Below are 20,408 nucleotides of genomic sequence, written 5' to 3' on the forward strand. Positions count from 1 at the left end.
GGCAAGATAAGGGCTGTTCAGATGGCCTGTTTGGATGGGTGTACCCAGTTCCAATTCTGGGACATTACAAGCATAATGAGAATTGAAACTCAATTATGTACCAAGAGGTATTGCCTTCAGGGCACACTTTCATTAAGTTCCTATTCTTTTTTTTACTGGCTGACAAGGGTTATAATCCATCAATTGGAAAAATACTACTACTTTGAGTCTATCCTTACAGAGGACTCATCCGTTCCAGCAGGCTGAAAGAGTTTAACATCATCAACTGCTTTAGTCCTGGATTCCCATGTGTGTGTAATTGCCTGGAATCCCAGGATTTCCCATCTGCTTTCACTAAAGGGCAGTGCTTTTCTGCCTTAAAGAGATTAAAAACAGGCGTTTTACTTTCCTGGGCTGTGACCATCAGGCATCAGACGGTGAGGACACTAAAATCTCGTTTGAAGCAAATTAAGTGTAACAGGAGCTTTCTTTGGGAGAGTTGAAGTGACTGTGTGTATTTAACACATAAATGATATTTTATGCTTCACCAAGGAGAAAGACAAAATTTCCATGGTATTTCTACTGTTTGAAAGCATCCCTGAAGTTGAACCCTGAAAACCTGATAGGGAATAAATCTTCTCTTTCTAGTTTAAGAATAAAGACTGAACTTTCCTGGAGACAAATCTAAAAATGTACAGTCATGAAGAATTTCTGTTAGTCATGTCGGGCCCTTAACAAAACAGGACACAACATTTCACAGACATGCACTGAGCCATTGAGTGGTAGCAGGAGAGAAAGCAAAACACATGTAACAAATGGTAGCTGCATCACTTGATGCACCTCTGGAAGATGTTCAGATTCTATGGTATTACAGGAATGCAGAAAAAATAGTATATGAATTAACTCTTCTGTTTTTTTATCACAGACATTACATTTTCTTGCTTTTATGGGTTTGAACTTATTGTCCGTAATCTAATTCTTCTTGACTTCAGATAGAGGCAACAATGTTCACTCATCCAAAGAGCAACTGCATTAGGACACAGAGGATACAGAGACAAATTGCTAAAATCTCTGTATCTGAAGACTTGTATTGTGGTCAAGTCCTGATTTTCTGTCTTTGCTCCTCACCTTTTCAATAAAACCTCCAAAAAATCCACATGCCACAGGGACAAAGCTGGGTGTTTGCCCAGTAGTCTCCTTGCTTCCTATATTTCGTGCTTCCTAAGGCTGCCTCAGAGTATCTTTGTAAAATAGTGATGCTATTCAAGATGGTGATAATTAAGTAGGGTTTTAAAGTATTGGGATGAAAAATTTGGTTTTACCAAAGAAGATTTCCATTGGCTTCAATGATCTTCAAAAGAGGTGCTAAAACAAATCACTAATATAATCATTTGCAAACAAGATAGCACAGTGCATAAAAGCTTAATTCTGCTTCCAAAGAAATGAGTGGCAAAGTCTTCACCTTCACCTTCCTAGGGTGGAACTTGGCTTTTGGTACTGACCTTGAATGTTTTAAAGGCAAATAGTGACAAACTGTAGTGACACTAAACAGCTGTACAATATTCAGAAACTCAGAAATTCAATACACCTTGTACTTGATTAAAAAACAATATGGGAAAAATTCACTTGTCATATTCTCTGCTCAAAATAGAAGCAGATTTAATTGTGTTTTCTTAGTTTCTCTGAAATTATATTTTAAATGTCATTACGTAATGACACAAATTTTAAACTTTAAAGATTGCGGTTTAATGTAACATTTTGATTCCTTCCCTGGAGCACATGTAGCCTGGCAGAGGTATGGCATTTGGCAGGAACACTGCTGACTGCACAGCGTAGAAGCCACCTCTAATGTGATACTACTCACCATGTGCCATGTTTATATTAGTTGGACTCAAGTGTGTAATCCTGCTGTATAGTCAGTAATACTAATACTTCTATTCATTGTTTTCCAATGGGTGATGTTGGTAAGCAAGTTGGAGAAGGCTATCTATACATTTATGTGTTCAATGCAGTGTAATGATGTATGTGCAGGCATGTGTGCATGTATATAATGTGTGGTATGTATATACACATTAAAATAAAATATGGGAATGTTAAAAACCTAAACCTTTAGTTTGATAAACATGTGATAATTATTTTTAGGAAATGTGCACAGCCTTGCTCATCACACTGACCTGGAAGGAAGTATATGTCCTCCTGGGATAAATACAATTTTCTGGAGGCAGATTCACTCACCAGCTCTTACTCAGAAAAGAAAAAAAATTGTTAGGGAAAAAATGCTCCAACAATAAACACCTGAAAATGTATTATAGTTCAAGGTACTTTTACTTGAGTTGTGAGTTTAAATCCGTTAAAGGAGAATGAACTGTCATTGCCCTGCCTCTAACCTTGGATGCCTGAAAAAGGGACAGAGCAGCATCTCCATGGTACATGTAGAGAGACCCCCATCTGATTTTTGTACAGAAGGGAAAATCTGCAGGGCTGAGCTGGTCAGAAATCCAGTCCAGAAAGATCTACACAGAGCTAATCACCCACTACTTATGGGTGTATGGACCAGGATGTAGATCCCTCAGGACATGCCCGGAATACCACCTTGTAGGCTCCTTTGGGCTGGCCATAGCAAGGACATGAGTGCCTCAAAATGTTTTGTGTTTCAAGCTGGGGCTGCAGGATTTGAAGATTCATTAGTGATTAGATCTAGTTGCTTTTGCTCTGGGTTTCAGCCCAAAATAAGCCTTTTCCTTGCAGTACTGCCTTGGCCACAAAAATATTTTTGTTACCCCCATTTACAAGTTAGAGATCATACTGATGTTTTGAGAAACATGGATTTCAAGTGCTTATTGTTATTATAAACAATAAGGTTACAAATATCCCTGCCCTGTATTTTTTTTTTTTCACAATAACAACAAAACAAACAATAAACCACCACTTAGAGTTCATACCATGCCATAATTATCTGGATATCAGATATTTTGCTTTACAAACAGGCAGAGCAATATGGTTCTGCAACGATGAGCCAGGATGTCTCCTTGAAGGAAAGTGCTTGTCGAGCAGCTGTTGCTGTCAGGATTGTGCCTACCCTGTGGAGGCACAGAGCCCCTGGAGAACTACTCACATAAAGACAGATTAATACAGCTTCTGGTGAGAAAGTAGAGTTTTTCGCATTGCCCTTTCTCATAACCTTTTCTTCTCCTACATTCTTTTCTCTGGTGAGAGTTTCTTGGTATCTGACTCCATCTTGCTGTTGAAGAAACACAAGAATTCAAGCAGAGACACCCTCCTTGCATGTACCAACACTTACATGAGGAAAAATGTCACCACAATATACCATTTAAATAATGGTGTGCGTAAGAAAGACTTGCAGTGAACAATCTCCTTGGGTTTTGTATGGTTGTGGGTTGATTTTTTTAGGAAGCAGTTGCAAAATTTTCCCAACAAAAAGCCATCAAATTTTCCCAACCTAATTCTTCTTGTTGGTAGAAATGAATCACTACCTTTGACAGAGTCAGAGTGTGTTCACACCTGCCTTTGCACAGCTACTTGAGCTTTCTGCAGCTGTAGCAGGTAAGATAAGGGTCAGTAACCAGAAATTGGGGTCAGTTTTCCAGATATCACATTACATATCTCAATCACCAGCTCTTTCTGGAGTGTTTCACCTAACAACATTAAAGTTGAGTCACCTTTTTAAGCAAGGTCACTTGGTTTCTTTGGATTTGATCTCCATCCTGTGGCTTTTTACAAGAAGACCCAAATAAGATCTGCTCACAGATGTTTCTTACCACATGAGTGGGTTTAGTTTGCTGGCAGGTGATTTGGATATTGACAGAAAACTGAAACAATGCTGAGTTAGTGCTCCAGTCCACTGCCTTCTCAATTTACAAGGGGGAATTGAGCCTCAAAATGCTGCAATATCACAGTGCTATTTCCACTATGGGAATTTTGCATACAAGTCACAAGAAGTGCACACAATTCAGAAAGCAGCGTTCCCTGCTGTTGGATGGGAAAGATCAACACACTAGCAAGCGGATTATGGATAGAGCAGTAGCAATGAAATACTTGCTCACTGTGCATGAAACGATGGGGAAAGCAGAGCTTTTCCTGCTGTGCTCTGATTGCTGACTTTCCTCCAGGGAAATACTCAGCCCTGGCCCCATGGAGGCTCCTCAGGGAGCTCCTGACCATGGCAGTAGCACAGCCAGGAGTGAAGGACACCAGCAAAGGCAGGGCTGACATATCGGTGTGACTCTGCAGCTAACTCCTGTGTATTTGCAGGCTACTCCTCAAACCAGTGGGTGTTTTTCACCAAAGTGATGTGATGACAAAGCTCTGAAATATATGGTGACACCAGGGCTAGGAGATACAGCTCCTTGCCATTGCTGTCCAGATGATTTGTGATTTTCATTACAGCGATATGATAATAAAATCAGAGTCTGGAGAAGGAAAATGACAGACAAAAGCAGACGCTTGCCAGTACTACAGTATAACAAAGTCTCTTGCTCTGTCTGGAAATATAAGACTTTTACATCAGTAGAAAGCTATTTAGTTCATTCCCATTCAATTTATTGGTAGGGTGACTTTATACAGGTTTGACACAATGACTCAGTAGAGCTGGCCACTGCATTTTTCCAAGTGTCTTTTTTTTCTAGCACTGAAATGGCCCATAAGGCAGTAAACCTGGCTTTAGGAGCCAGCTTGAGCAATTAGAGGGAGAAAATAGTTAGACAATGCTGAGTTTTACAAAATGATTCCTTCTTCTATTTTTAACCGCACCTTTCCAAGGAGATGCTGAGAATTTGAGAAAGTGCTACCAGGGCATTCAAGCTCCAGCACTTTTCTTTGTAAGTGTTAGGAGCTATAATACGAAAAAAAAAGAAACAAAAGAAACAGATGTTGCATGGTTAAATGGTTTGGGAAAAGGGGGGAGGCTTGACCTTGATTTAAAGCAGAATAGTAAAATAATAAAAAGGGTCAAGATTTTGCAGTTAAAAAAAACAGATACCAATTTTCATACCTCTATTTTTCCTTGTTTTAGGGGATTAAAACAAACAAACAAAACAAAACAAAACAACAACAACCAAAAAAAAACAAAACAAGAGACAACAACAAAAGGAATGGATAAAGGAAGTTTTCAGTAAAAGTATAAAAAAAAAGGCAAGTGAAACAAACACTTTTATTAAATAGAAAAACATTTTCCTCCTATAAATTTTTTAAACAAAATACTTAGCCCAGCACATCTGCTAGGGAAGAAACCATAGACTTCTCGTTGGGCTCCAGGTCTGCTGGAGAGTCTATGGCACTTCCACGGCATCTGGCCTGGGCAATTAATGCCGTGGCTGGATTATGGATGAATACTTGACAGTGTGTTACCTTTCAGCTCACAGCAATTTATTAGTTTATTTTGCAGGAAAGGTATGGGAGCGAGGATCATACTAGAGGTAGAAGAGAAAGGAGGGTCAGAGAGCACTTGGGAGGGATGTTGAATTAAAGGGGATGTCTTCAGAGGTAGAAAGAGAAGATAAGCTCCTTACATAAACATTTGTGATGCAATAATGTAATGACCAGGGCTGAGGAATCTGCAAGTGGAAGAGTGTCCCCAGGTTTATATTGCAGGTGATGGAGGCACACTTCAGTATGGCATGAGATTGAATGAGGGACGGCAGATCCTATAGCTGCCTGCCTTTGTGCTAAGTCTCCCATGGCTTTCAAACAGGACAGCTGCAGTTTCTCTACCCGCAAGGGAATCCTTGGCGGATGGGGACCCAAACCTTTGGCTCACAGGACGAAACAAGAGCACGCCTTGCTCCAGTGCAGCTGGTGCAACCCCAGCAGGGTGTGCTCAAAGGAGAAGGTTCAGCTTTTCCTCACTCCAGCCCTTGGCTAGGCCCACTTACTGCATTTCTTCTCACTGAACAGTGTCTGCTAGATGTCTGAGCTCAGATCCTGAGGAACTGAGCCTGTAATCCATCTCTCCTGAGGGCCTGATTTTTGAAAGATTGTCAAGCTGGTATTTTTAGCTCCACATCTGTCACTACACTGTGTTTTGGCTGACACGGCACCTTTCAAACTGATTTCAGTGGCTGCCTGGTAACTTTGAAATTATTGAAGATGTTTCAACCAGGAAAGCCTGTACTTGTTAGAAGAAAAAACTTTTCTGATTGATATCCTGAAAAAATCAACAGTGCTGATGTTACTGGCCAAGGGAGGTTACAGCTTCTGAGTGTGGGACATGAGATCTAGATTAATTTGCCTTATACTAAATTCCCAACTATAGTGGTATCCCAAATAACCTCCAGGATACTCAGAAACAATAAATGAGTTAATACTGGACAAATTCTTGCTGAATAATAAAGTGTCCCACAATCTAACTTGAAGGGTGTTGTCATTTTAGGGTTTGGCAAGGGAAAATGTGGAGAAGCCTCAATAGGCTTTCACTGTAAGGTGGGGCTATATTACTGGTTTCATTTTCACAGACATTTGTACCTTAAGAAAAGCAGAGATTATCTGCTTTCTATTTGTAGAAGGACATTAAAGACAATGAAGCACCAGACAGAAGACGAGGACGGGTGAACCCTCCTAACACTGAGCATCACAGGGCAAATGGCTATACAAAATCTGCCTGCACATTTTCTGTGGGCGTTGATTACATGCAGAATATCTATTCTCACTAGATATTTGTGGTTAACAAATGTCCATCTGAATACACTAATGACCACATGATTATTCAAGTGTTGAGTTTTGCAAGCACTTTTTGCTTCTGGCTCTTTAGCCAAATAAGGAGGACAAAAACCCAATAAAGTAGACTTTTGCTGTAAAATAGAGTATGAATCTGAAAATAAAATATATCTTATGCACCATTTCTCAATTGTTTAGTTCACAGAGCAGACCAAACAACTCAAAATCTATTACAAAGATAAAAAACATATGTCTGAGAAATTCATTTCTCGTGCTAGAAACAGACTAACGCAATAGTTTCCATTTAGAATTACATATGCAACCAAATCCTCCTAATTGCCTTACAGTTCTGTAAACCAGCTCATGACCACTACAGAAGTATCCTTGTCTTCACTGGGTTTACAGAAGACTATAATGAATTTAAAACATCCATTTAAAAACTGAAGCACATGTGTTTCTTCAGAATTTTAGAACGGGGAGATTGTTAAAACTATGGCTCATTTTTTTTCACAGCATCTATACGTATTAAGGCCTCTTGATTACTAAATATTATTCTGACTATGTGCAGCTGTGTTTATTTCATTTTTAAACTACAACTCTCTGTAGCAGCTAGACTAATGATATGTAGAACTCTTTTATTAGACAAATAATGCTTGTTCTTAATCCAGGCTTAGAAAATGCAGAGATTTATTTGTACTCTTGGTAGCTCATAGACAGAAAGAAATCTATAGCTTATTTTAATGTAGTTTCCAAGTTATTTCTATAAAGAAACTGTTTAAAGTAGCAGTTTAGTCACTAGTTGTGTAATGGAGTTTGTGTAAATTCTAACAATCATTAATGCTTGCTAAATAACAGGGCACAGGTGTAATCTACTTTTTTTTTTTTTTTTTTTTCTTTTTGGGTACAGAAAGGCACAAGCTAACACAACGTAAGCTATAATGTACTTCAAGGCTGTCATTATGCCAGTGAATCTCATCTTGATCCCTGTTCTCCTCCTTTAAATGTCCCAGGCACATTCCACTTAGAGTTTTTCTAATAGAAAACATCAGCTGAGGATAGTGAAGGAAAGACAATGCCTCATTGGACCCTTGCAAATTTACTTTAATCTTTCAGAGAATGTTTAATTTCCATATTTTGTGTGCCAATTTTACAGTGCTCCTTTCTGTTCCTTGTGGCTTCACAATTTAGGTCTAAAGTGGCCAAATCATCCACATATGGCAGGCTTGTACTTTCCACAAGAGCAGGGTCTGGAGAAGGCATCGCCTTCCCGGCTGTCAAAATGCAATCCTTCCATCACTGCAGCTCATCAGCACCCCCCAAAAAAGCACCATCATACCCAACCAGCCTTGGTGGGAGTGGGAGCCAACAGCAGAGATGCCCAGTGAGAACCTGGCACCTGTAGTCAGCAGCACTTTTGTCCCGGACTTCAGCATGTTCAGGATTTCATCTGCCAACTGAATTACACAGATGCAACTCCTGTATTTGCAACATTTTTTATATTTTTAAAATAATTTTCTGACATACGCTCTCCCAGTTTGGAGTCAATCATGACCTCTGTGCAGGACTGGAGCTGCTCTCAGCAGAAGACTCAGCTTGAGGTGGTGAGGTGTGAGCAGACCTCACCTCCTACCACAGCAACATCGATACGTTTGCTTGTTTTGATTTTTCAACCCCCCCCCCCCCCAGTCTTGAGATGTGTTAGAAGATGGCTGAAACATAAAAGCACCAGGAAGCTCTCTGCTCTTTGTTGTTGTTCACCAAAACCAATCCTCCTCCTACGCTTCAGCCATTCCTTTCAGTACCCAATTAATTCCTGCAGTGTGACAGCATGGCTTCATGCTCTGCCATAATCCCTGACTCACTCTTCCCCAAACCAGCCCAGATACCTGTGCTTTGAACTTCTCTTTTTCAAGTTACATGATGTAAAATATCTTCCACAGAAGAGTAAATGTTTCCAGGCTGAAGGTTAACTACAAAGTACAACTAAAGTTTCTTTTATTCATGGTTCTGCAGATTTAATTCCACATTGCTATTCATCTCTGATGTGTGCCTCATTGATAAAAATATTATCTTTATAAACATATGACAGTAAAAAATGGATGAAGACAAAATATGATAAGGGTATGAACATAAGAGGAAAAAAAGAATAAAAATGAGGTACTGGAGACAGACAGTTTCATGCATCAGAAACACTGAGAAAATAAGATGGGAGGAAAGGTCTTTTTCTTTTTCTTTTTCTTTTTCTTTTTCTTTTTCTTTTTCTTTTTCTTTTTCTTTTTCTTTTTTTTTTCTTTTTCTTTTAATGAATTTATGAATGTTGGTTATTAAAATACTCAGATTAAAATATGTGGTTAGTACAAATATTAGGAATCATTGTAATCATATTTAAAATGCTGTTTAATTGCATCGGCATCTTTCTCCAGCTAGCTAGTAAGGAAGGGTAAAGTACAGCACAACTGCTGCTGCTGTATTATTAGTCTGTTTACAGCTTTAACAATTTAATTGCATAGCACTGGGGCAGCTTCTCTCTTTTTAAAAGTCATGACATCCAGGGTAAAAATTTCAGGTTGTTAAGTCAGCCACTAGGAGGGAAATTATAAGGTCTATTGTATACAGCTGAGGTACACAGAAATCAGAGAAAAGACTAACAAAGAAATCCATCTTCTTAATGATGGCAGCAACTTTCACAGCTAGTTTCCTCCCAACACACACACCTTGCATGGGTACCGCTGTGTCAGGTAAATCCTCCTGCTCCCCTGGGTCAGTGGAGCTCTGTGTTGTTGATGCCTGATGTCTACGGCAGCTTTCTGTCCTTTCTTCCATCATGGTCAGGTTTCTATTAAGCAGCCAAAGCTGTAGCACCCTGGAAACCTGACTTTTGTAAGAAGAAAACAAAATCACAACTGTGTGATACAGAAAATAACCATCCAGCCTGGAAATGCAGTCCTTTTCAAGGAGAAAACCTGCCCAAGTTTACAATGCAGCAAGACTGTCAGGGATAATGTGCCATCCTGACAGAAATGGGAGTTCTGCTGCTGACTTCTGCAGGGCCAGGACTTCACCCAGCAGCTGAGGTGCAGGATCTATTCCCATAACCGGGACACAGCTGTCTCAGACAGCCACTACCACAACTCAGATTATTTTAGTTTCTTATTTAAAGCCGTGTCTTAGCTTGGTTCCATGATTTACTTTTATTTTTGTTTTATTTCTTTCTGAATTGAAACTCCTGTAGTCAATAAAAATCACATATTTCCCATGTCAAGGACCTGCAATTGATCTATAGGCTTAAAATACCCAACCTGCTGCAAGGGCTGCACTTTCACACGTTCTGTATAAATTCAAGTTTTGCCCTTGGCTGCAGGAAAGCCAAAGATTTACACTTGCTTTCTTTCTGTGCACTTTCTGTGCACCTAACTTTTCTCTGTCCCTGTAATGTGGCTCCTGAGCTGAAGCAAGGACATCTTTTCTTGAAAAGACACCCACTTTTCTCCATCAGCTGTATGAGGAACCTGGGCATTTAGGTAGTTAAAAAAGCTGGAGTTGTCATTTAGAATGGTCAAACCATGCTGTGTTAGCCACTGTTTGGTCCTTAGCTGCTTTATCCCTAAAGCACTGCATGCAGGTAGAAGACATTTGGTACATTACAGGTACATATGGGATAGGGCACCTGGCTCAACAACAGCCCCCCTGTGCTCTCTAATGCTGCCCAGAAGCAGAGACAGCATTGTGCTGGTGCCTTCACTGCTCCAGAGCAGCATGGAAAAGCAAATACATCCTCACAAAATGTGACTGTTGTATTTCACAGGGTGTGGTTGGCATCTTGGCTGGCTGAAGGCACTATTGCCAGTCCCAGTCCAAGCTGGAAAATGGGCCAGCTCTAAAACTGAGGCACCTGCCGCAGCCAAATGGCCAGCATGCATCAACTTTTGCTTCCCTTCACACTCAGGTGCTGCAAGCATGTGCACATGGCATCTGTGGTCTTTTGTCCTGGTGCACAGCTTCAAAACACTTCATGGGCTGCAGTTCTGAGTGAATGAATTTTTTGCTTCCTTTGTAAAGGAGCATTCCCAGCATGATGTGATATTGCAGTACTTTTGACCCAATACGAGCTTTTCCTTCTGCTCCTTTGACCAAATTCCTAAAAATGCTCTTAGTGGAACACACCTGCAGGAAATCACACATCTTCACCCATCAGTCCTTTCCTTCTTTTAGCAGAAAAAAATGCAGACAGTTAAAACTACATTAACAAGCTGACAGTACCTGTGGGAGCACCTGCTGCCCCCTGAGCCCTCCTGTCCGTGGCCCCCAGCTGTGGCTGTGCTGTGCATTTCAGCTTTTACCTCTGAGTTCTTCCACTGACCAAGAAGTTTTGAGATTTATTAGTTTTCTCTAATCTCTTTTTCATCCCCAAAGATAGGGATCTGGTGCCCAGGGGCCTGAGTGGAATGAAGGCAGCACTATCATGCCATACTTCGCAGGTTCATGAAATTCCTCATTTCACATGGGGCAGCTGCCAGGCTGCCTCTGCCCAGCAGGCACTGACATTCCACAAGTAAACCTTCAGGGGGATTGTAGCAAGAAGTGAGAAAAAAAATATGGCTTCATGAGACTGAAGTGAGTGAATTTATACACGATAATTCTGCTGTGGAGGAAGTTTTTACTGAAGCAAGAGGAAATGTCTGTCACAGAGCGTATGGGGTCATCTCCCATTCATGTGTGGATGATGAGAAGTGGCCAGGTTTAAGTTGTTTCCTCTCCCCACTCCTTTGCGTGATGCTCATCTTGCTGTCACGGACAAACTGATGCAGAAAGAGAGCACTGATGTGTTTTATTGCAGGTAATGCATGACTTGTGGCTTGTGGTCCCATCGGCAGGCAGCACAAGGTGCTGCATGGCCGGCTGGGGCAGACACTTTGCTATAGGCTTAGCATAAAGAAAAAACTCCTCTGGAAATGAAATGAAGTCTGGTAGGAAAAAATAGGCTGTATGGGCTCCATGGATCAAACGGATCAAATGGATCAAACCAGCTTTGATGGTGATGCTGGACAAAAGTGTACTTATTGTCTAAACACTTTCAAGCTACATAATTTCTGCATTTTTAAGATGAAGATGTGATATTAATGTTGAAATGGCAGGTTTTGTTGAAAACCTCACTTAGTTTGAAAAACAAAAACAAACAAACATAAACAAATAGGATTAAAAGGCTGAATAACACTATAAGGAAACATTACATTCATTTTTAACAGCAGCTTTTTGTTGACAGGAAAAGGAAGTAATATTTTTGTTTGTCAGCTTTCATGATAAAAATTCACTTCAGATCAATTTGAATAGATTTAAAAAATATCTCCTTTCCTTACCATTGAACTGAAAAATCCATTATTCTTGTTCCATCTCTCTACGCTGTCTTCATTCTTAAGTCCTCAATTTTCCATCTTCATTATTTAAGGTAAATGTGATTTCCCTGTTTGACTGTCAGGCTATAGAAGCTGCCATCCAGCCATCCAGTCTCGGGTGCCTATTCCTATTACCTCATGCACACAAAATGAGTATTTCCCCCCCAAAAAACAGGTGCAGGCCAGGAACCAGGCTGTTTGTGGTGCAAGGCTGGGCCAGGCTGCCTCCTCCCATTTCAGTCAGGCCAAAACATAAGTGGGCCACCCATGCAAGAAGAGGTGAAGAACAAGAATGAGCACTGCTAAGGGGAAAGCTCACTGTGGCATTGCCATGGGTGAGGAGAAGTACTTTGACATGGATGAGGGGATGTCTCGCAGTGGCGGTGACAAGTCAGGACTCCATGTGGTCTGTCTGTCGGGCCCTGCCTCACCCTAGGGCTCAACCAATTTGTTAGGAGCCCTAAACGGCATCCAAGCAGATGGACATTAGTTCAGGCAGCGCAGACATCATGTAAATGATGTGGCTCATAAACTCGGTCCAAACCCATTTGCAGTCAGCGGGAATTTTGCCACGGACTCATGCAGAGGCTGGATCAAAATGTGGCTTGTGTGGGTGCAGAGGAGCAGGATTTACAGCTACTTTCCTCCAGCATGGATCTGTCAGTAACTAGGGCCACAAGGATGTTTTATCACCAGCTCACCGCTGCTCTGGGTTAACTTTCAGAATGAATCAGGGTATGCGAAGTCACCCAGCTGGAAGGACGAATTGGAGCCACCACCATCCGGACCTACCTTCTGTACATCACAGGGGTCCAGACTAGGAGCATCCTGCCGCATGTACTGTCGATGCCTCTCCCCCCATTTCTGGTCGCAAGGGAATTCACAGCCTCTTTCCAGACACCCTGCTCCTGCCCCAGCCTCTCCTTGCTCCCCTGGTCCTGAAGGCACAACCTGAATTAGCTCCACACACTAATTTTGGCTTCTTAAAATTCCATAATGTCTATATAAAAAATGACTCATGTCAGCACAAAGAGTGATCAGAATATGTAGGCAAAACAGGCTGACAAATTAGAAAAATACAAAGAAGACTGAGTTTGTTTCCCCAGTCCTGGTTTTAAGGGATGAAGAAGCACACCCAGGTCCTCCTCCAGCAGAGCTCGCTGGAGTGAGCCTGAACTCACAATGTTTTCTTTCTCTTTTTGTTTTTACTTTTTTACTTCAAAATAGAGTCACAAGTTTAACCTTCTTGATTTCTTCTTGCTCACAGTACTCAGATTTGAGAATCTGTTTCAGGAATTTTCTGCTGAGTTTTGAAACATTTTTGATTAAGGAGGTGGCAGGTAACTATGGTTAGGGTAGGGTAACAGCAATTTGGGGACCTGGCAGCTCAGGAGGTCATTGCCTTTGCTAAAGAAAGATAATCAACAACGTTCCTTAAGTTTGTTGTAACACTGATTGCCTGAGACCTCAACAGATCTCTTGCTGCATTTGATTCCCTAGTAATTAACTTCACATTGGTTTACAGAACCAACAGAGTCTTGTGTCATTGAAATGAGTTGCAGAAAGTCACAAATGAACTCTGGGTTGCTGTCTGGAGTCACCAAAAAAATGCAGCTGGAAGGACTTTAGGAGGGTTCTCGGTCCACCCTTATGCTCAAAACTAGGTCAGCTGTTTCTCTCTGTCTTAACGTTTATCCACCCTGTTTCTGGAGACAACCCTTGGCATCCCAAAGTAATCTGTTTCAAACCTTTATTACCTTTAACACTGGAAAGCTATTTCTAATATTGAATCTTTTCTGCTAGAGCTTCAACACATTATTTCTTCTCTGAGCCTTCAAGACCACAGAGAAAATCCTTTCCTATAGCAAACTTCTTAATATTAGATTTTCATCATAATTTTCACATGTTTTAGGCAGACAGCTCCAGTTCTTTTACTGTTTCCTCCCAGGTTGCACATTTTTAGATCTCTAATAATTACTGTTGCTGTCATCTTAATGTCTTCCTGGAAGTGTGATGCCTAAAACAGAGTATAATGTCCCAATTGAGGCTGTATCCATCATCACTGAGCAGAACAGAGGGATGACTCAGTCTGTGTTGCAAGCCATTTTCCCTCACATAGATTCCAGAATTCCATCCTTTTTATCTCTGATGGGATGTTGTTCACTAATAACTGAGCCTGTTTTTTGAAGAGCTGATGCATAACCTACTTCCCCTTCTGTGATTTGTCCTGCTTGAAGTACCATTCTTACTTGCTTTTACTAAGCTTTAACTGTTTGTTTCTTTTTTTTTTTTTTTTTGTTCTTTCTTTTGACTTTTTACCCAGTTTGCCAAAATTGATTTGAACTCAGTTGTTACCCTTCCACTGCTCTTCCCAAATTTCTTCTTGTCCTTGCATCATATTATATAGGCACTTGACAAACATATTCTGTATTTCACTGTCCAAGTCATCAGTGAGAACCCTGAATAAAGTCAGGCTTGGGACAGGCCCCTGCAAAGCCTCTAGCAGTATGACCCACAGAAAACTTTCTGGACACATTTATTAACCAGTTCTGTACCAGCCCCTACACAGGTTCCTCTAGACTATCTTCTAGCAGAAATGATTAAGAGCTTTTCTTGCCCCTACAGGCACCAACAAGCACTTTATCGGAGTGTGTTCGTGTGGTTTCAGATCTTGTTAGATAGTATTAGAGAGTGGACTCTCAGCTCCATGGTGTTGGTTTTGAAGGTCCCAACCACTGAATGAGAGGGGTGACTGCCTCCTTCCTCTAGGAGCCTTTGTTGCTCTCCCTGTGGCAATCCTTCCTGGGATATGACTTGGAGTTTGTTCATGTTCAGTGACTAAGAGCAATGACTATGTAGTAACACAGCAAAGGATGATGGATGCCAACAGCCAACAGCTCGTGCATGGTCCTGGCATTGAGGCTAGGGATGGGTGGCCAGAAACCAGCACCCACCCTGACTTTTCTAAACTTCTGCTTACAGCATTGCCATGGAAAGTAAGGACCTCAAGGTAGGGCCATAGCTGCTGAAGGAATAACAGAGGTCATCGTCCCCTCACAGGGACTTACTGTACAAGGCAGATAAGAGCACAGTCATTTCCATTCAATTATTTTATGGCACTGAGCTAAACCCTGATGCAAATGACATTTGTCTTCCTAAGGAAGGGACAAGAGACAACAGAGAAACAGAGTGCTGGAGTCCTTGCTGGGCAGGAAGAGGGCTGCTGCAGTCACTGCAGGGCAGAGCCTGGCTTGTGCTGTGGTGAGCAAAGGTCCTGTGAGAGGGTGAGATTGCTCAGGAGTGAGAAATACTTGGGCAGCATTAGTTCCTTCTCCCCAGAACGAGGACAACAGAGAGCATCTTGGTTGGTCTGGGAAGCAGGAAAAGCATAGAGAAGAGAGGTACTCATGGCATTGCTCCAAAATGTTGTCCCTTCTGCTTTTTTTTTTTTTTTTTTTTTTTTTTTTTTTTCAGCTATGCTGTCTGCTTGTATTGGGCTCTGTGGTGACCTTTCCTGTCAAATATGTCCAGTTTCCCATTGAAAAGGATTAGCTGGTTCTCTCCAAAAACAAGCCTGAGAGCAAGCAAAGTTACCTACAATGTGAAAAAAAGAGTCAGACTCTCTGTGTGGGAAATATGATAGCTGGTGATCAATAGCTACAATTTATTTGAGATTCCTACCAGAGTTACTGCACAAAAATTGCTTTCAAGAACGATAATACACCAGTAATTTCAACTTCATTGCAATTGAGACATCTACAATCAGATCCAATCACTGGAGGGTTTTTTGAGTTTGATTAATTCTCTCTCTCTCTCATTTATGACTGTAGCAGAAGTAGCTGAAGAAAAGGAGAAAAGTGATTGCAAATTGTCATCTGTAGCAGACAAAGTCTGCCACAGTGGTAAATAAAAGGCAGACTGTTTCAGAAGCAATGGCTAAGTAGTAAGATGATCCATGCATACCTTTTTGGGTTGCCAATGTCATCCCAACAATACATGCTCTGCTTGTAGATTTTCCTGCAGCACCAGCTCATAAAAACATGACGCTGTGAATTAAGAGAAATGGCAAAGGGGGCAATGAATCAACACAAATTGAACCATATTATGCACAAACAAGGCACTAAGCGAAGTGTTTGCATCAGCTGAGACTTTTGAGCACTACATATTTTGTATTTCATTTTAATGTGATCGTTTCTTTCAGTTACTGACATCTACTGAAATTTTAGTAAATGTGAGATGTAAATAGACAGATCTCTTCAGTTAAGCATGGAAAACACCTCTGTAGGAAGCAGTCACACAGCTCATTTGTATTGAAGGTGAAAGGACAGCGTGACATAGAGGCCCTTGCAATATTTCATAACCCTGTCATTTATCATTGCCTATTGGATTCTAATTCCCGAGGCAGCTTATTGGGTCTGTAGACTGCAAGCAGGAAATGATTATATTTGTATCCACAGCCATTATAGAAAATGACCAAACAGTGATCTTGCAGTCTAAAAATTTCTAGTGAAGCTTCTGTTCAGAATTGTCACAAATGTCCCTGACAGTAAGGGCTTACCGAAGGCACCCTGCATGGTATTAATAACATCCTCATCAACTCTCATCAGTATCACTGTTAATATGGTTTAATTCTCATTCTCCCAAATTGAATATAGGCTGGCTTGTCTGGAGTAGCTGCCCAAACATGGTTCAAGAACCATAGCCATAGAATAAGGGATGGGGAATGTATGTGGAAACAAATCCATTGCAAGGGATTCATAACTTGCCTGGATCTGTCCTCCTCCCAGGCAGGACCTCAGTGTTCACTGCAGGAGGATGGAGTAATAACCCATTCTCCCAAGGTAAGACAGCTTTACTGGTCCATTTTCTGGGAATCTTCTGTGCAAGCACTGTGCAAAAGCATAGTCCTGGTTTCTTTGAGCTTTCTGCAGCAGGAGGTGTTGTCAGACACCTTGGTGGTTGTCATGGATCCAGGCACTGGTGAAAGGGAATGGAGCAGCTCCGCATTCCCTGTGTGCCAAAGTCAAACTTGTCTGAAGATGAATCCAAAGAGAGAACTGTCTGCAAACTTCTTATTTTATTTCCATGGTCTCTCCTGATGAGAAGGAAAGATTGGTGAAAGGGAAAAATCCTCATGTGAGATGAAATCCTGAGGCAAGCTTTATGTACCAAATCCTTTCAATGCTTTCTGATCTCGAGCTCATTGTAAGAGCAGCTGCCTCTGCCAGCAGTACAACATCAGCTGCTACGAGGCTCTGGCTTCAGCTGGGTGCCAATGTAACACAAACAGCAGTGGTTCATCTGAATGGGGAAATTAGCTGCATCAGCTTTAGCAGAGTAAGCTATTTGGCAGGAGCTCTTGTGGAGTAGCTTCCCATGGTGGGCTTTGCCTCTCACAGGAGGGTTCACCGGGGGAGCTCTTCTGGCAGTCCCCAGCCACACTGCCTCATCACTCTTTATAGGCTGTCTTTAAAAGCTGTGCTCTGCAGCTACCTATTACAACACAAGCTATTTCCTTTTAATTCCTCAGAGCAGCAAAAGTGCATTTACATCAAGTTCCAAACATCTGTGCTTTGTCCCAGAACCATTTTCATTATCAGGACAGAGGAGGACGGGGAGGAAAATAGAAGTCCATCCTGCAGGCAATGCAGAAGTGTAAGAAAATGGAAATGTACAGGATTATATAAAATAAAAACAGTATCAAGACAATAGGACTAATGTAAACTAGTCTTATGCTCTCTGTTTTGCATGTTAGTTTAATGTCTGTTGAGAAGAGTGTATCTTCTGGATGTTACATATTTAAAATACTGTATGATCATAGTGCCAGGTCAGGCCAGATGTCAGGCACTATTCCTTGTGAAGCAAAATGAAATATTTTAGAAGGAGAGGTTGCACAGTAGTGTGGTTTTCAAGCTCTCTTGATTTGTGAGCCTCTAAAATCTCTCTGTGGACCGAGGACCCCTTTAGAAACGTCGTATACTGCAGAGCAGTACACGAACTTGTTCTTCCCAGTCACGGGTCTCTAAGAAATCATCCATGTGGGTTTACGGGTCACAGACTGCGAATGAGTGGTCTAGTGGGCTGGGATTAAGCCACCTGGGTTCCTACCATGGAAGTTAAGTATCTGAACACATCTGAAAGACTTGGCAGCAGGCATCAGTTGGAGTGAGAGCATGTACAGAGACAGCTATTGCAAAGCATTTGGACAACTGGAGGTTCCCCCCAGCTTAATTTGTGACTTTTCTGTGCCCTGAGAAGCAGCCTTTGCCCTGTTCATGCACTGTGAATTTACAGATTTTCCATCCATTTTTCTAATGCAAGAATTTCAGCAGCAAAGTACACGGGCTTTTATTCTAACACAAAAAGAAGCACGTATTCCTTTTCTCTGACTGTAATCTCAGACCCAATTTCTTGCTCCACAGTACACTGCAAAATCTATACACCTGCCTCCTTCGGTGCTGTAATGAAGAGTGCTGTGACCTGCAGCCGTTCTGTCTTCCCGGTGAACAGCAGAGCCAGCTCTGTAATTCCTCCAGCTGCAGCACTTGGCTTTCCCCGAACGGTCAGATTGCTACCTTTAGTCAGGCTGGTCAGGTAGAAAGCTGATAGTGCAGAGATTATCAGGCTAAGACATTAGCGCATTAGGGACAGTATCCTGTGGATTTTGATGGATGATTTTCTAGCTAGGATGATTTTCTACCTAGGATGATTTTCTACTGGCAGTTAGCCTAGCTAAACTGGATGAAAGATATACTATCCCTTGGGTTCTGATGTGCTTTGTTTCTTCCTTAACCATGCTGGAATATGAGTTTAAAGCAACTGACTTGATATTTAAACTTGCCTTTCTCAGAACTGCGTGCTGTAGGGAAGGTGAAGGCGCCTCTCCAGATCCCTCCTGGAGGCCATTTACAGTAATGAGGAACCCCAATCATGGAGGTTTGGGACCCAGCCACCTCATCCACCATGTCCTTGGATGGTCCATATTGTGGTGTCAGGCCAGCTGGGCTGGGAGCATCTGCCCCCATCTTCAGCCTCTCTGGGGCTCTGACCAGCACAGCTCCAGGGCTGAGGGTTTGCAGGAGGTGCAGAAGAACACATCTACCTTGTTGTTTCTGCATTAGCTTCCCAGTAGCTACCAGTCACTGAGCATCGCTTCTCCAGGCAAACATCAGGCCAAGAAAATGCTTTGGACTTCTGAATCATGTGTCAGTTCTTGCAAAAACAAACAAACAAACAACTAAAACACCCACAAACCACCACCACCACCAAGAAGCCCCCCCAAAGCTTTTAAGTAATTTGAAATGTAACTTTTGGATGCAGGCACATTGCTCAGTCTGAAGTTCTGCTGGCCATGAATGGGGCCTAAAGATGGTTGTGAATATATTTTCTAGTTCCTTGTAGCCCATAGGCATTGCCAGTAAAATGTGCTGCTGTGTTTTATTGACAACAGGCAGTTTTGCACTCTGTATCAAACAATGGATACAGCATTTATTTATAGAAGAACGGCTGTCTTCACTAAATGGATATCTTCAGTAAAGAGCTGAGTGTCTCTCTGGATGAAATTGTGACACCCAGAGTAAAATTCCAGAAGATAGCAGATGCCAGCTGTGTCAGAGTTGTATGAGACCACCATCAGGTTTGCTCGTTCAGCCAGTCTCTGCTTTGCAGAACCTGGTTTATCTATGATTCACTAAACCATAACTTATTAAATCAAAATTTTAGAAGTAAACGATGAAATACTTCATCAAGAGCACTGAACACACTCAGTGGACTGTGCTATGATGTATGTGAGTCAATTGAGTTGGCTCAGAGTAGGTTTTGAGGCCTCCTCAAACTCTGCAAAAAACTCTGCAAAGCTCTTTCTTCTTCCTCTCCATCCTTTCACAGAAGACTGTCTCCAGGGTGGGGCCACTCACTGATATTGTGCTTCTCATGGAGTAAGTTTGGACCAGAATCATCCCATGCTAAAAGAAAGGATAGCCACTTCTTGGATAGAGGCACCCACTCTTGTTGTACGAGTTTTAACTGAATTTGCAGGCTGCATTTCAAAAGAACCTTTAAGAAAAAAGGTCCCATCAAGTTATGAAGATGGTTGAGATGCTCATATACATCTATGTTGTGGGAAACAGGCAAGAAGGATGAAAGGGGCATGAAATGGTAGAGAAGGAGGTTGAGTGTGGAGAGGCAGACACAGCCCAGTGGGGTGGTCAGAGGACCTGAGGCTCCTGGGACCTTTGTGTGGTTGCACAGCAGAATGGCCAATGGCCACTGCAACCTTGCTGTGAGCGTACGCTTCTGCAATGAGATGGGTCATCTCTTCTTCTAGATCCATGGTTCTCCCCATGCAGAATGCTCTTCTGGGGG

General features: G+C 41.8%; 1 protein-coding gene across 1 annotated transcript in view; it reads left to right on the forward strand.

Annotated features, from left to right (window-relative positions):
- The window catches only part of LOC137852211 (uncharacterized), a 143,668-nt gene that overhangs the window by 35,268 nt on the left and 87,992 nt on the right, over nucleotides 1-20,408 (forward strand). The gene's annotated exons all lie outside the window — the stretch shown is intronic.

This window comes from Anas acuta, chromosome 2 (assembly GCF_963932015.1).
Source record: "Anas acuta chromosome 2, bAnaAcu1.1, whole genome shotgun sequence".
Taxonomy (NCBI): Eukaryota; Metazoa; Chordata; class Aves; order Anseriformes; family Anatidae; genus Anas; species Anas acuta.